The sequence below is a fragment of the Sinohyriopsis cumingii genome, chromosome 9, assembly GCF_028554795.1.
Source record: "Sinohyriopsis cumingii isolate HCF-2022 chromosome 9, ASM2855479v2, whole genome shotgun sequence".
NCBI lineage: Eukaryota > Metazoa > Mollusca > Bivalvia > Unionida > Unionidae > Sinohyriopsis > Sinohyriopsis cumingii.
In genome coordinates, this window is record NC_142969.1 from 87523242 (window position 1) to 87536258 (window position 13017).

The following is a 13017-nucleotide window of genomic DNA, read 5'->3' on the forward strand; positions in this document are numbered from 1 at the left end:
CATGTAAGTACATGCATTTGTGCCTGCATGCATGTATATATGTGTGAGTGTGTGTGAGTGTGTTATTTGGATTTTTAACGTAATTTAACAATTTGTCAGTCTTATTCCTACGATGTCTGCAGAATTGTTGAATGATGTCCCTCCCAGACACATTATCTTGACAAAAAGTCGACAAATCCTAACACTGACTTCCTAATTCTGAGGCAGCTATTGATACCATTTGTATAAATGTTTGGTATCGCTATGCCGTGGTTCAAACCTTTGACGTCCTGTATAGACGGTGAACGCTCTAGTCACTAGGCCACCGGAGCGGTGTATGTATGTATGTATGTATGTATGTATGTGTTAAACAAATTTTCAGTCATATCTCTACGATGTCTGTAGCATTATGTCCCACCCAGTCACATTATGCTGACACGAGGCCGACGAGTCTTAACAGTAACCTCTTAATGTTGAACGCCAAGCGAGGTAGCTGTTGATACTATTGTTGTAAGTCTTTGGTATGACTCGGCCGGGGATAGAACCCACGACCTCCCGCATCCGAGGTGGACGCTTGAACCACTACACCATCAGAGCGGTATTGTATGTATGTATGTATGTATGTATGTATGTATGTATGCATGTATGTATTATGTATTTACGTTTGTATGTATGTATGTATTTATGTATGTATGTAATTTAATGTTGATGGAGCTATGAATTAAGACGTGAATCGTAGAAATAATATATATGTGAACTCAAGTAAATGATCCATCGCAGGGGCTGACAAGAATTACATTAACAAGAACCAAAGATTGAAAAAATACAAGAATGAAAACGAACGCAATCAGGACATCATTATACGTTATTCCAGTTAGTGCTAAACTGTCATATCCGTTTCAAAAGATCTGGAATTCTTTCCAAAATCGTAATAAATTCGTACATAAATGAATTAGGGGTCGTTAAAATGAATCATCTAGATAAGGAAGTGAATACAATGTTTTATTGTAGATTTATATCGAATTACAGTTTATATCGTCATCCTGTATCGTTTGATCTGTTTGCTGTTGGTGAACCATGTCATTTTCACTGCAACTGTTAAGAAGTTCAAATGAATTTATTTGGCTCAACGTGCTTAGCCAATAATAATGTGCAGTTTGTTTAAATAGATAACATCAGCTAAATGTAAAGCTTTCGCCATCGAGGCTTAAGATCAAGTTGATCTGTCACAACAAACGGATTTCCGTCACATCTAACATATTTTTATTACATTTATCCAGAGTATAGGCAAGTGGAACCACTATTCAAAATCATCACACTGTATATCAAGACATTCCCCTATATGATACTTGAGTCCCGTGTCTTCACAATCAACCAATTATAGGAGCGCTTACAAAAATCGATTAGGCTATTGTTGATGTATCTTAAGGGGGCAGGGTCACTTTTTATGCACAAATTTAAAGCCACTATCAGAGGCCTAGCAAAAAAATCATGAAAAATCAAATGCACAAGTGAGGTCAAAAAGGTTCATACTTTTGGATACCTAAATTAAAACAAAGCACGAGATTAGTATCCACTTGAATAGAGAGGTCAATGTCAGTTCGTAGCGAAAGAAGTTTCTGCACACACCCACAAATTCATATCTGCAATTTTCTTGTCCATTGGTCATTTTTGACACCATATGTTGCTTAAAGTACAAACACAAGCCCTTTTGATAGATAACGATTCTGCACAATAATGTCTACGAAACAGGCTAATGAAGTTGAAAAAAGTATAACTAGTAACATACTGCAGCGCAACTATGGAAGGTGTACATGCCTGACATCAATTTCAAGAACATCACAAGCCCTAAACACCTAGGTCAGAAATACATCTTTGTCTTTAAACAATAAATACAAGCATAAAGGTCACACCATAGCTTTTAGTTAAAAATCTTTCAATGGGCCTATTTATGAAACTGTATCCTATCACCTTCATTTCTAGGCGTGGATCCTCCAGTAAGTTGCCAGTTGGGCTTAATCATAAAGATTGATTGATTGATTGTATTTTACCGCATGTCAGCACTGTTGGGCTCTTTAGCACCATACAAAAGAGTATATGTAGAATTATTTAAAAGAGATAAAAGGTTTCTTTTGGACCAGCGGTAGAAATATCAGGCAAAATGATACGATAGTAAATGTAATATTTACAGATTCCCGATCATCGGGAAGTGTAAATGGTTTGCGTTAATGAAGATGTAAATGAAGAGGTATTGTTCTAGTTGTTATGGTAGGATTGAACGCCATTTCTAAGAACACGAAAACCCCGGAAAGAAACAACGACCAACGAGACGTTACTGGAAAGCTTTCTCACATACCCATATTGGCCGATTCTTAGATTCTAACCCACGCAGACAGAAGTAAGATGGCAGTTGATCAGTAACGGATAACGGTTTAGACCACTCGGCAAACGGGGCCCAACTGAAGAGGCATTGAGTATAAAGGTACATTACATATAAATACTCAATGTAATGGCATACAAGTTGTTTCTTAGAATAAATTCTTACTTCTTTAGAAACTTCAAAGTGCAACAGACATTGTATATATCTAAAACTTCCTTCAAGTCATGCACCTAGTAGTACTGATCGCGCTGGATGTCGAAACACTCGATCGTAAAGTGCCTAACAGCAAACTGGTTCATTGAAAAAATGTACTCTAATGGTCTTCGCTCTTTGCTTGTGGGTGTGGGTTATGACCAATTTTAATTCTTGCAATCACTATCTCCCTACCGATGGTTCTGTAGGCGTCCGAGCTCCTAGAGTTGGCTTGATTCCATGAAATTTGTTATTCACTATATCATTCCATGATCTCTGCCTCGTCGGACGTAAGAACCCTGAGACTCGCTTTAAAATCATCATCATCATCATCATCATCATCATTATCATCATCATCATCATCATCTTGTTCATCATCATCGTCTGGACGACCGTTCGGACACCGCACAAGACCGAACAACCAGCTACCTCCATTCTTCTCGATTTTCCATCTTTCTCAAAGAGACGCTCGATGTCAAGCCTGTCCACTCGCGAATTTTATCTTCCCTCCTCTTTTTTGCCTGTATTTCTTTCATCGTTTTTTGACAATGACTTGCACGATTGTCTTGGCAAGTCCTGATGATCGCGCGACATGCCCGTACCACTGCAGTTTACGTTTTATCACTGTGATCAGGAGGTTTTCGTGAGACCCCATGACGTGTCTGATCCTTTGCCTTATATCTTCATTGGTGACACGGTCCTTGTATATGACGGCGAAGATCTTTCGGAAACATCTCATTTATGTGGCCAGTACCCTTTTCTCTAAACTCGTACATACGTTGTTTTAAAATTAGATGGTTCTAGGGATAGAGCCATTTTACCAGCTCGATTTGCCGTTTCATTACCTTTAATACCAATATAGCTTGGTAACCAACAGTATACGATATTTTGGGAGGTACTCTGTGAAATAGTTCCTATCAGAATATTGGTTAATAATGGGATTTCCAGTTTTCTATTGTGTACTGACTGAAGTAATGTAGTTAGTAGGAGAATACCATGCTGTTTAAAATAAGTTCGCTTCCAATATACCGCAAAGAAAGGTCTATTGCTCTGATTGCTTCTGAGAAAATCAGTTCGCCATTTAGTGAGCGGACTTTTGTTTTGTGTTTTCTACTAACGAAGGCTGCAGCAGCTTTTACCCCATTCATTGATCCATCAGTGTAAATTGTGTAGTGTTTAAATTCGGCGAGTAATTCAACAAAATATGTTTCAAAGATAGATAAGTTTGTCACATATATTTTTTACTCCATCGTGTAGAGTAGAAAAGGTCATTTGGTTGCTCAAGTAACAGAGGCAGGTATTTTTCATACAAGGATGTTTTCTGTAATTTAGAGAGATCAAATTGTATACTGTCAAGGCTGGATGATATTCTAGTGTCAAAGGATGGCATGGCATTTGGTTTACGTTCGTATATTGTTTTCTATTTGGGTTGGGAAACAGCAGAAAAATTAGAGTTCGGTGTGTTTTATCTTAATTTGAGAGTATACTGTACATAAAGCATTTCCCTACGATGTGATAAATGTAGCTGGTTCTCTTCGGCGAAAAGTCTTTCTCATGGAGATATATTAAATGCTCCCAGAGCGAGTCTTATTCCTTGATGATGGATTGGGTCAATTGTCTTCAAGTATAACTTTCTAGTCGAACAATAACAACGCAACCATATATCCATCAAGAAAACGTTACCGAAATAAAACACCACGTTGATCTGGTGTGCTGATTAGAGAGTGAGATTAGACATTTCAAACATAGTAAGCTTATTTCATCACTTTATTTCTGAATAGAGTAATACAGTTTGTGTACAAAGCAATTCACATTCGACGTGTATGACAGAATAATGCTTGCATATGTTCCCTGGCTGCATTGTATTGAGTAAAACGAGTCATCAAGTGGCAGCCGTGAAATATTTATGAGTTTATAGCGTGTTAGTTTTTGTTTTCATTGTTTTGTTGGCCCTTGTTGCGCTTTAAGTGTTGTGCATCCGTGATTAAACTTGTTGAACGGCGATGGCATACACTCATTAGTTGCACTCGTGATATGATATAATTTTATCCTGTTTTAATGAATGTTCTATTTTTATAACATGTCTACCATTTTGTCAGAGCATTGTTTTCTGCAATCAATACAAGCGACAGTTATTTATACTGCATATTGTGTTAAACAGATGCAACCTTTATATAAATATATGCAAACGCAACCTTCGACAGACGTGATGCTTCGTATAAACATTTAAGCTTTTCTGTCTGAGTGAGGTTAACAAAGTGACAGATAATATATTATAGACTTGGAATAGATTGGCTGTTATATACAGCAATTCTATTGATGCAGTTGCTTCCTATAACATAACAGGTTTCGTACACATTAGAATCAATATTTTATTCAAAGCTCCAAATCACATCCATTTTTGTCTAAAATTTCATTAGCAGATATATAAGGATCTTGTCAGATTGATTAAATTTTTCTTTTGAAAATGTGTCTTTTCGAATTCTAGGGTTTGATTCATTGCAAAGTAAACCAGTGACAGATGCAAAATTGTTCAGATTTACGATGGTATTTATGGTTTGTATATGAATCATTAGTGCTGCAATCTTTTATCACTTCCTTGAATTTAAATTTTCAGCTGGAACTCGTTCGCGTGTTTTTCAGGTTTTGCTTAGTCTGCGAATATTCAATTGTTTCGTTTTAATTGTCGTGGTAAGCATTTGCAAAAAAGCAGACTATAATTATATATGGCGAATTATATTGATCACCAAAACCGAGTAAACGCAAAGCAGATGGAGCGGTTTTGACAGGGCTCCCACTGGCAACGCAATTACATGTCTTTTTAATGGAACCTAGCTTGTCATTGCTTCAGTTTCTTCCAAGCTCAATAGCCCGGCAGTGCTTAGCAACCTCAAAATACTACTCTTCAGTTGTATTTACGAAAATGTTTAATTTAATTAGTGTATTCCTTTTGTGGTAATATTTTGCGAATAAATGTTTAATAACCGTACCTCTAGTTAGTTCAAATAATGGAAAGAAAGCTTTTATTAGGGACGATAGCTGATTATGCGAAATATGAAAGAATGCAAAATTTAAATCATGAAATAATCTAATCTACATTATTTCTAGGCATGAGCTGTTTAAAAGAAAATAATATAGCATCTACTTGCTACTAGACTTCATAGATCTATTTCATTATTTATATCCTAGTTTGTTTATGCTGGCAACGGAATTGTATCACGCTTCATCATTTCAACATCTTTTCTAGTCACGACAAAATGATAATAGGTTGACTAAAATTGTAACACATAATCCTATCTTGCATTTAAATAAGTCGGGATTATCATTCAATATCGATATGCGAGAAAATCTGCAGTTTCTTCTAGTAGGTCTATGGCTCCTATAATAGTTTCCTCTGTTTCTTCCTCTAACAGCTGAACTGGTCGCCACGTATAGCAATTATGTGCTGAAACCATGCGTAGAATCACCAAAAGAAACAATAACAAAAATAAGCAAAACGTAATACAATCGTGCAGATGAACAACGTTTTTGTAAATAAAACATTCTGCAAATATAACACATGTAAGAATATTTGGTTAGTAAATTCTAATCATAGCCATTTTCCTTATAAATCTGAAAACCTATGTGCAAATAAGTAAGAGGATCTATGAAAAACCTTAGAAATGTCCTAACAAAAAGTATACCATAAGGTACACATATTTTCTGTTTTCTCTTCAAGTTTGTGCTTTATATAAATTACTGTACTTCCTATTTGTTTTGGAATATCCCATATTTACATGTTAGACTCTTTATGGCATCAAAACTAAATCAGAATTACATAAGAGAGGAAACAATAACTGTTAATATCAGGGTCATTTGTTGTCACCATTTAGCCCGTCCAAACATATATAATGGATTAGATCTTCAGATGTGGCTCTTCATTAAATTTCCATAACCAACATGCTACACGTTTCTCAAATTTTAAAATATAAGTTTGAGTTACTCTCCTCTTTACGTTAATTTCCTAATTTTCCGTGTTTTCTACACTGGTTTTTTTCGGGTAAGTAATCACCTCAGTTCAGGTAATTCATGTTTAACGCTTTTACTTTTATATTTACCGAAATATAACTTGCCCTTGCACCGTAGGTCTTTCTAGATGATTCAAAGTTGTATTCATGTGTTCTTTGTTTTACCATAAGGAAGTTGCTATGGGTCAAGTTTCCAGAACTGTGTTTATTTATAAATAAAGAGTTTATGTGTACTTTTCTCTCGTTGCTTATCCGTTTGCTGTTTTTGTTAGATATGTATATGTTATTTATACGTTGTATTTATACTTTGTGGCTGTTTTTTCTATTCTTATTATTATTTTCCCTCTTTTATTATCCCTTTTTGACTGTTCTTTGTTTTCCCTAATTGGTTTTCCATTAGCGCCAGTTCACTGTGTATCTCATCTCGTTCTGTACTAAGTCATCTATTTTGTTTTCCATTTGCTCTTTTTCTGTTTGTGCTCCGTTTGTAGTTATATTTTTATCTGGTATTGTTTCTTTCAGGAGTTCAACTCTACTGTAATGTATTGTCAGTTCACTTATATGTTTTTCATCCTTACTTTGAATCGTGGTGGATAATTTCTGATCTTTGCGTTTGTTTAATATAATACTTAGTTTGGATTTACAGTATCGTGAAAGTCCAAATTTAGTTACAATTCAAAACGTCAAACTTGGTGACATAATTTTCATTTCCAATTACATCAATAGATTCATTGAATCTAGATATTGGAAATGTCTAGGTGACACTGTTTACTTTCCTATAATCATTATACATACTCCATGTATTATCTAGTTGCTGCATAATATAACATGGTTAACTCCAGTTGCTTTCATTTGGTTCTGTGAATATTTAATTTTGTCCTTAAACAGGCTTGTAAGGATGGCGATGCATACGTGAAACATCTACTGTTTCAGTATCATGGTCAATTGTACATGCCGTTGTTGGAACGTCTGGAAAAGAGTACTCATATTCAATTAATAGCTGTTTCAGTTAGCTCTTTCCTTGTGGTAGGTGATATGAATATTTCTTGTGCAGATTTGCTTTGATTTCCGAATTTAAAGAATGTTTATTATAAAGTCGCTAAGTGGGACTTAGAATGCATAATCCTTCATACTAATTATTGTATATATTTCACTTAAGAGCAATATAAAGCGTCGCATAACTATAATCTCAGCCGTAAACACGGTCACGTTTATTACACTTGCTAATCCGAAATAAGAAATTAGCATGGCTATTTAGAAAACCAATGACCTCCATTCACATCGCATGATGCTTGCCTGAATGTAATAGTACCACTCACCCTTGAAACCTTTCAATTGATTTATATACCTGTTACAATAATAAAACATTTTTTAAAAGTGAAAAAGTATGATCCATATACATTTACTATTTAAAAATATTATATAAATAATCCTTATAAACTATTATCCTTGAGTTCACACTTGTTGCAACATGTCATAGACAAATACTTTGTACTAGGATTTTACTTTAGAATCGCGTATATAGATACAATTTGCCAGTGTGTTGGTTATTTCTTTGACATTTATAGTATATTCGCTCCAAAATCAAACATATTTTGACGCGTTTAAACTTTGAATAAGATAAAGTTTGATCAGAAAAACTATCATATCTTCTAAAATTTGATTTCTCCATTTTCGCTTGCTAGATGTCGGTTATAAGATGATTTTTGTTCACTTATAATATCTGACTTTATTGTTTTGAGCATTTCTACCTGTACTAGTGAAGAAAACACACGGACTAGTATTCTTTTCATGACTGTAATGTATATATTGTCTAATTAAGGGGCTCTTTTGATTAATATGTTATAACTTAAAATGTATATAACTTGAGATATAAGTACCGTTCATAAACGATCCACATGTTAACGTTCACGTATTAGTGTTGTTAGTCTGCAGGAAGGAAAACACTAGGTATCTAATAAAAAACAAAAGATGTCTAAACCTCCATTATAATGTGCATAGAATATAACTGGGGGTCATCACAACTCGTGAAGCTTAGTTTTAAATATTAGCGCCACCTTCCTGCAAGATTATATTGTAAAAGCACGTCAGGTCACTAAAAATTGAACCCAGCTGGCAATTCTTCCTATAGCGAGACTGTTGTCATATACATTTAGATTATGAATCTAATACATGCAACATGTATTATGTGATTTCCAATAATATCCCATGGTCAATAGTCGTTTCTCAGCATATAAAATACAACAGTCATAAAGCATGATATTCAGTTTCATTTTTATCTCGAATAACACAATTAGATAAGTATATATGAAATGTGTCAACAGATACTTTGTCGTAGACACGAAGCAGATACCATTCTTTATTCATCATTGTCCATTTACAAAGATCAAATCAACAGCCCACAACAAAAATGTGGAAGTAAGTGAATCAGGCATAAATCTCACATCCTCCTCAACGTTAGAAACGTATAGTATGATTAACCAATTCAAATAATCTCTTTATACTGGCCTCTAGAAAGACAGACCAAAAGATTCAACAGGGACAATATTTTCGGGTTAAGTACAATCTATAGTTACGACGATTTATGAACGCGAAGCCAATTAATTACTTTTTGCACCATAATGTTACACATTGTACATAAAATAACGGATAAATTAGGAAATAAATTTATAAATAATGTGGCGTGTGTTCACGGAACTATAATCCATTTCACTCTTATCGAATGATGAAAATGAGTCTATATTCAAACTGTTCTGAACATAGTATGAGAAAAAGGACTGGTCAGCCTTTACATATTGTGATTATGAGAATAATGCGTACTAAATTCAATACAATCCACTAAAACTGGTAGAGTATCTGCAAATTTATTTTCACGTTAAACAACATGAAAGTAAATTAGAGCAATTTCTCTTGCAAACAATTCAGAGAACTAAACTAATTGTCCATGTCAGCATCTATGAAGGATCCATATAACATCTGCACAGTTTTAAGGTGATCTATTGTAGAAACTATAATATTATGTACGTTTACAAAATTCGGCAAATACATCATCAGGTACCAATACCAGCAATATAACAAGTCTAATAATTAAACGAAAATTATGTAACTTGTAAATGTGTATATCTTCAAATTATGGCCAGCACGATTCGTGTGAAAGTATTATTGGTTACGTTCTGAAATAAACTGTGACTTTAAGCACGTGATGTGACATTGCCTGCTAGCAAGTATAGTTCGTTTTTTGACGAGGCCGGGAAGAAGCAAAAACGAAAGAGAAGCTGCTGACACTATTTCATATATCCGTATTCATCGAGTCAAATCGAAAACCAACCCTGACACAGGTGAGCTGTGCGTGTACTGTAAATACCAACTACTAGGACCAATCGACCTGCCCTCAGCGAAATTTCAGGAATTCAAGATACGACAATTTTTGTAAACTACTGAGCTTTCAAAATGTCAAAGCAATCAATCTGACCGGCTTTTACAAAGGATGTTAGGAAGCATTTACAGAGAGACAAAAACTACACACCATTAGATGAATTTTTGGGTTATAAAAATTGTTGATATGACCATGCGTTCAGGGGAATTGGTGAAATATGTATCGGTATATTCATTTTTAATAACAATACCTGTATTTTAAAGACGGACACTGTATTGACCGCATTGTGTCCAGGGGAACCATTTTCATTCAGCTCCAGTCAAACAGCATAATAAGTCTTCTTGAGAAAACCTGTGTTAATACGAATTACTGATAAGAAGAATTAGATGTAGTGGCCATGATGAAGGTCTAAGCGGCACTATATTAATTAGGACAAACAAACCAATGTGATGAACGTAAGTAGAAGGTTTCAATACATTGTTTCACGTAGAGTAGTAGGAGTAGTGTGCAAGGAGACCTGGTTGAATATCAGAAATTACTCATTGGCGATGTTTAACCTGTTTTTAAAATTGACATGAATTTGATCTTCTGCAATTAAAAGGTATTTGAAGTGGTAATGAAACGTTGAATTACTGACCTAGTAACAGACTACCCCTTAAAAAATCATAAGACTTTATTCGTGCACAATGATGACATTACCAACCATTTGGGACTATAGGTATAGCAACATTTACAAGATGGCCGACTAGATATCATAAAATGCATTTAAGTGAAAAATGTAGCAAATGTGACCATACATTCACAAGCAGCTATGGTAGCAACATTTTCAAGATTTTCAGGACAGCAGGATGGCAACATTGTAGTACAGAATCAACTAGATACCATTCAAATTATTCTGGTGAAAATCTCATGTTGGCAATATAATACTTTGTTCATTAGTAGAACAAACAAGATGAACATGTTCGTTATAGTGGACGTCAAATCGGCACAACTTAGGACCAACTGTACATTACAAGAGTTATTCAGTGATAACCCAATATTGATATAACCATCCGTTAAGGAGGAGTAGCGATCGCAAGCTTTTCAAGATAACCTTTTGTTCTGGTCATATGTTTTCATGTATAGGTAGAACCATTTGAATTTAGAACCAACTGGAAATTGGATAGACTTCTGTACCATTTCACGACAATTCAAGTAAATAAGGGATATTAATGATGACAACCTCGTACAGATGACAGATAACAGATAAACAGCATACCATCCCATAGGGTCTTGTGGTAAAATACCAGCATATCAGTAAATGACAAAAGAGTCTTAGACAATGTCGTATTTAACATTTATATGACTGGCTAAGACAATATGAATTTTCCAAAAGCTTTACATAATTTATTGCATGTCAGGATGAATGTCAAATAAGAAGAAAGGATGAAAGTTTTGAAAGCTGTAACTGATCGTAGTGTCAAGTTTGCTTCCACAGACCAGTTAGTATTTTAGATGTGTCATCATGTACTTACTACTAACTGTGTTGGCTAAGACATATACAAAATCTCTGTATCACGTGTGCTTTACGTGAACAGAATAATATAAGTAGTCATCTAAGTTTGTTTGTTACATGGATATACTGTTCAGGTCAATCAAGCATTTGAAAACAATCAAATAAAAAACAAATATAACATATTTTCATGTATTGGCTATTTTTATCACATTTTCAGAAACTGTAAGCGTTTATAGATAATAATGCATTATAATAATAATAATAATAATAATAATAATAATAATAATAATAATAATAATAATAATGATAGTAGTGTGAAACCCACACATAGTAACATAATAATTTCTGGAACACTGCTCGCAATTAAAGCTTGGAGATATAGTTCGAAAATTAATTATTATATGACAATATCTGGTCATGAAGCAAATATATTGAAATTTTCATGTCAAATACATCCGAATATATCAACCAATCAAATGTAATATATTCTTATAAAGGACTCATTGTTTAATCATTTTATAGTAGCATAACATGCTTGATAAAAAACCTCAAACCTCAAGTAGAAGTAAAGTAAATGGATGCCACTTTTCATGCAAAACTTTTGACAAAACTCTAGAATTATTCATTCGAGTTAAAATCAAGAATATATATATATATATATATATATATATATATATATATATATATATATATATATATATATATATATATATATATATATATATATATATATATATATATATATATATATATATATATATATATATATATATATATATATATATATATATATATATATATATATATATATATATATATATATATATATATATATATATATATATATATATATATATATACATATTACAGTTGTTTCTTGATATTCGAGTTAACGGTCTAGCCATATTTGCAAACTTAAAATTCTGAGAAGGAGATAGGTTGATCTTCATACTGGTCATGGTATAGTATTTTATGATTTAATATTGTTATGCATAGATATATTGTGTCTCACATGCTGGTAGACGACGTTAGGTTGCATTAGATACACATATAGGTGTTGATACATTAAAAACCTTATTAATAAATCTGTTTACAAGTTTAGGGTAATTTCGCATTGGAAGATTCGATCATGTGGTTTGTTCCAACGTTCACATGTATTTTGAAATATCTGACATGGAATTTATTGCGACATAGGTCGAGGAGGAAAACATTGCGAGCTAGATCCGTAGAGGTGCATGTAATGACTCAGAGTTGGACAATTAAATAATTGTTATTTATGCATTTTTTTGTTATGATATCAGACTGCATATATATTTAATACTGTGTTTCGACATAATCTAAGACCATCCATTTGTTTCGAGTTTCGTTGGAGTTACAAAATGAGGAACATTTCTTAAATTGAATGAATCCATTGAAAGGAGTTTTCTACAATGTCATTGTAATGCATCAAGACTGTTGACACTTTAAGATATTCAAGGATGTTGGTAAAATCAGCACATTCAGAAACTTGAATTCAATGATACTAATGAATAAAACACATCCTATATGTACATGTTCAATCTGTATTTAGCAGCATTAAATACAACTG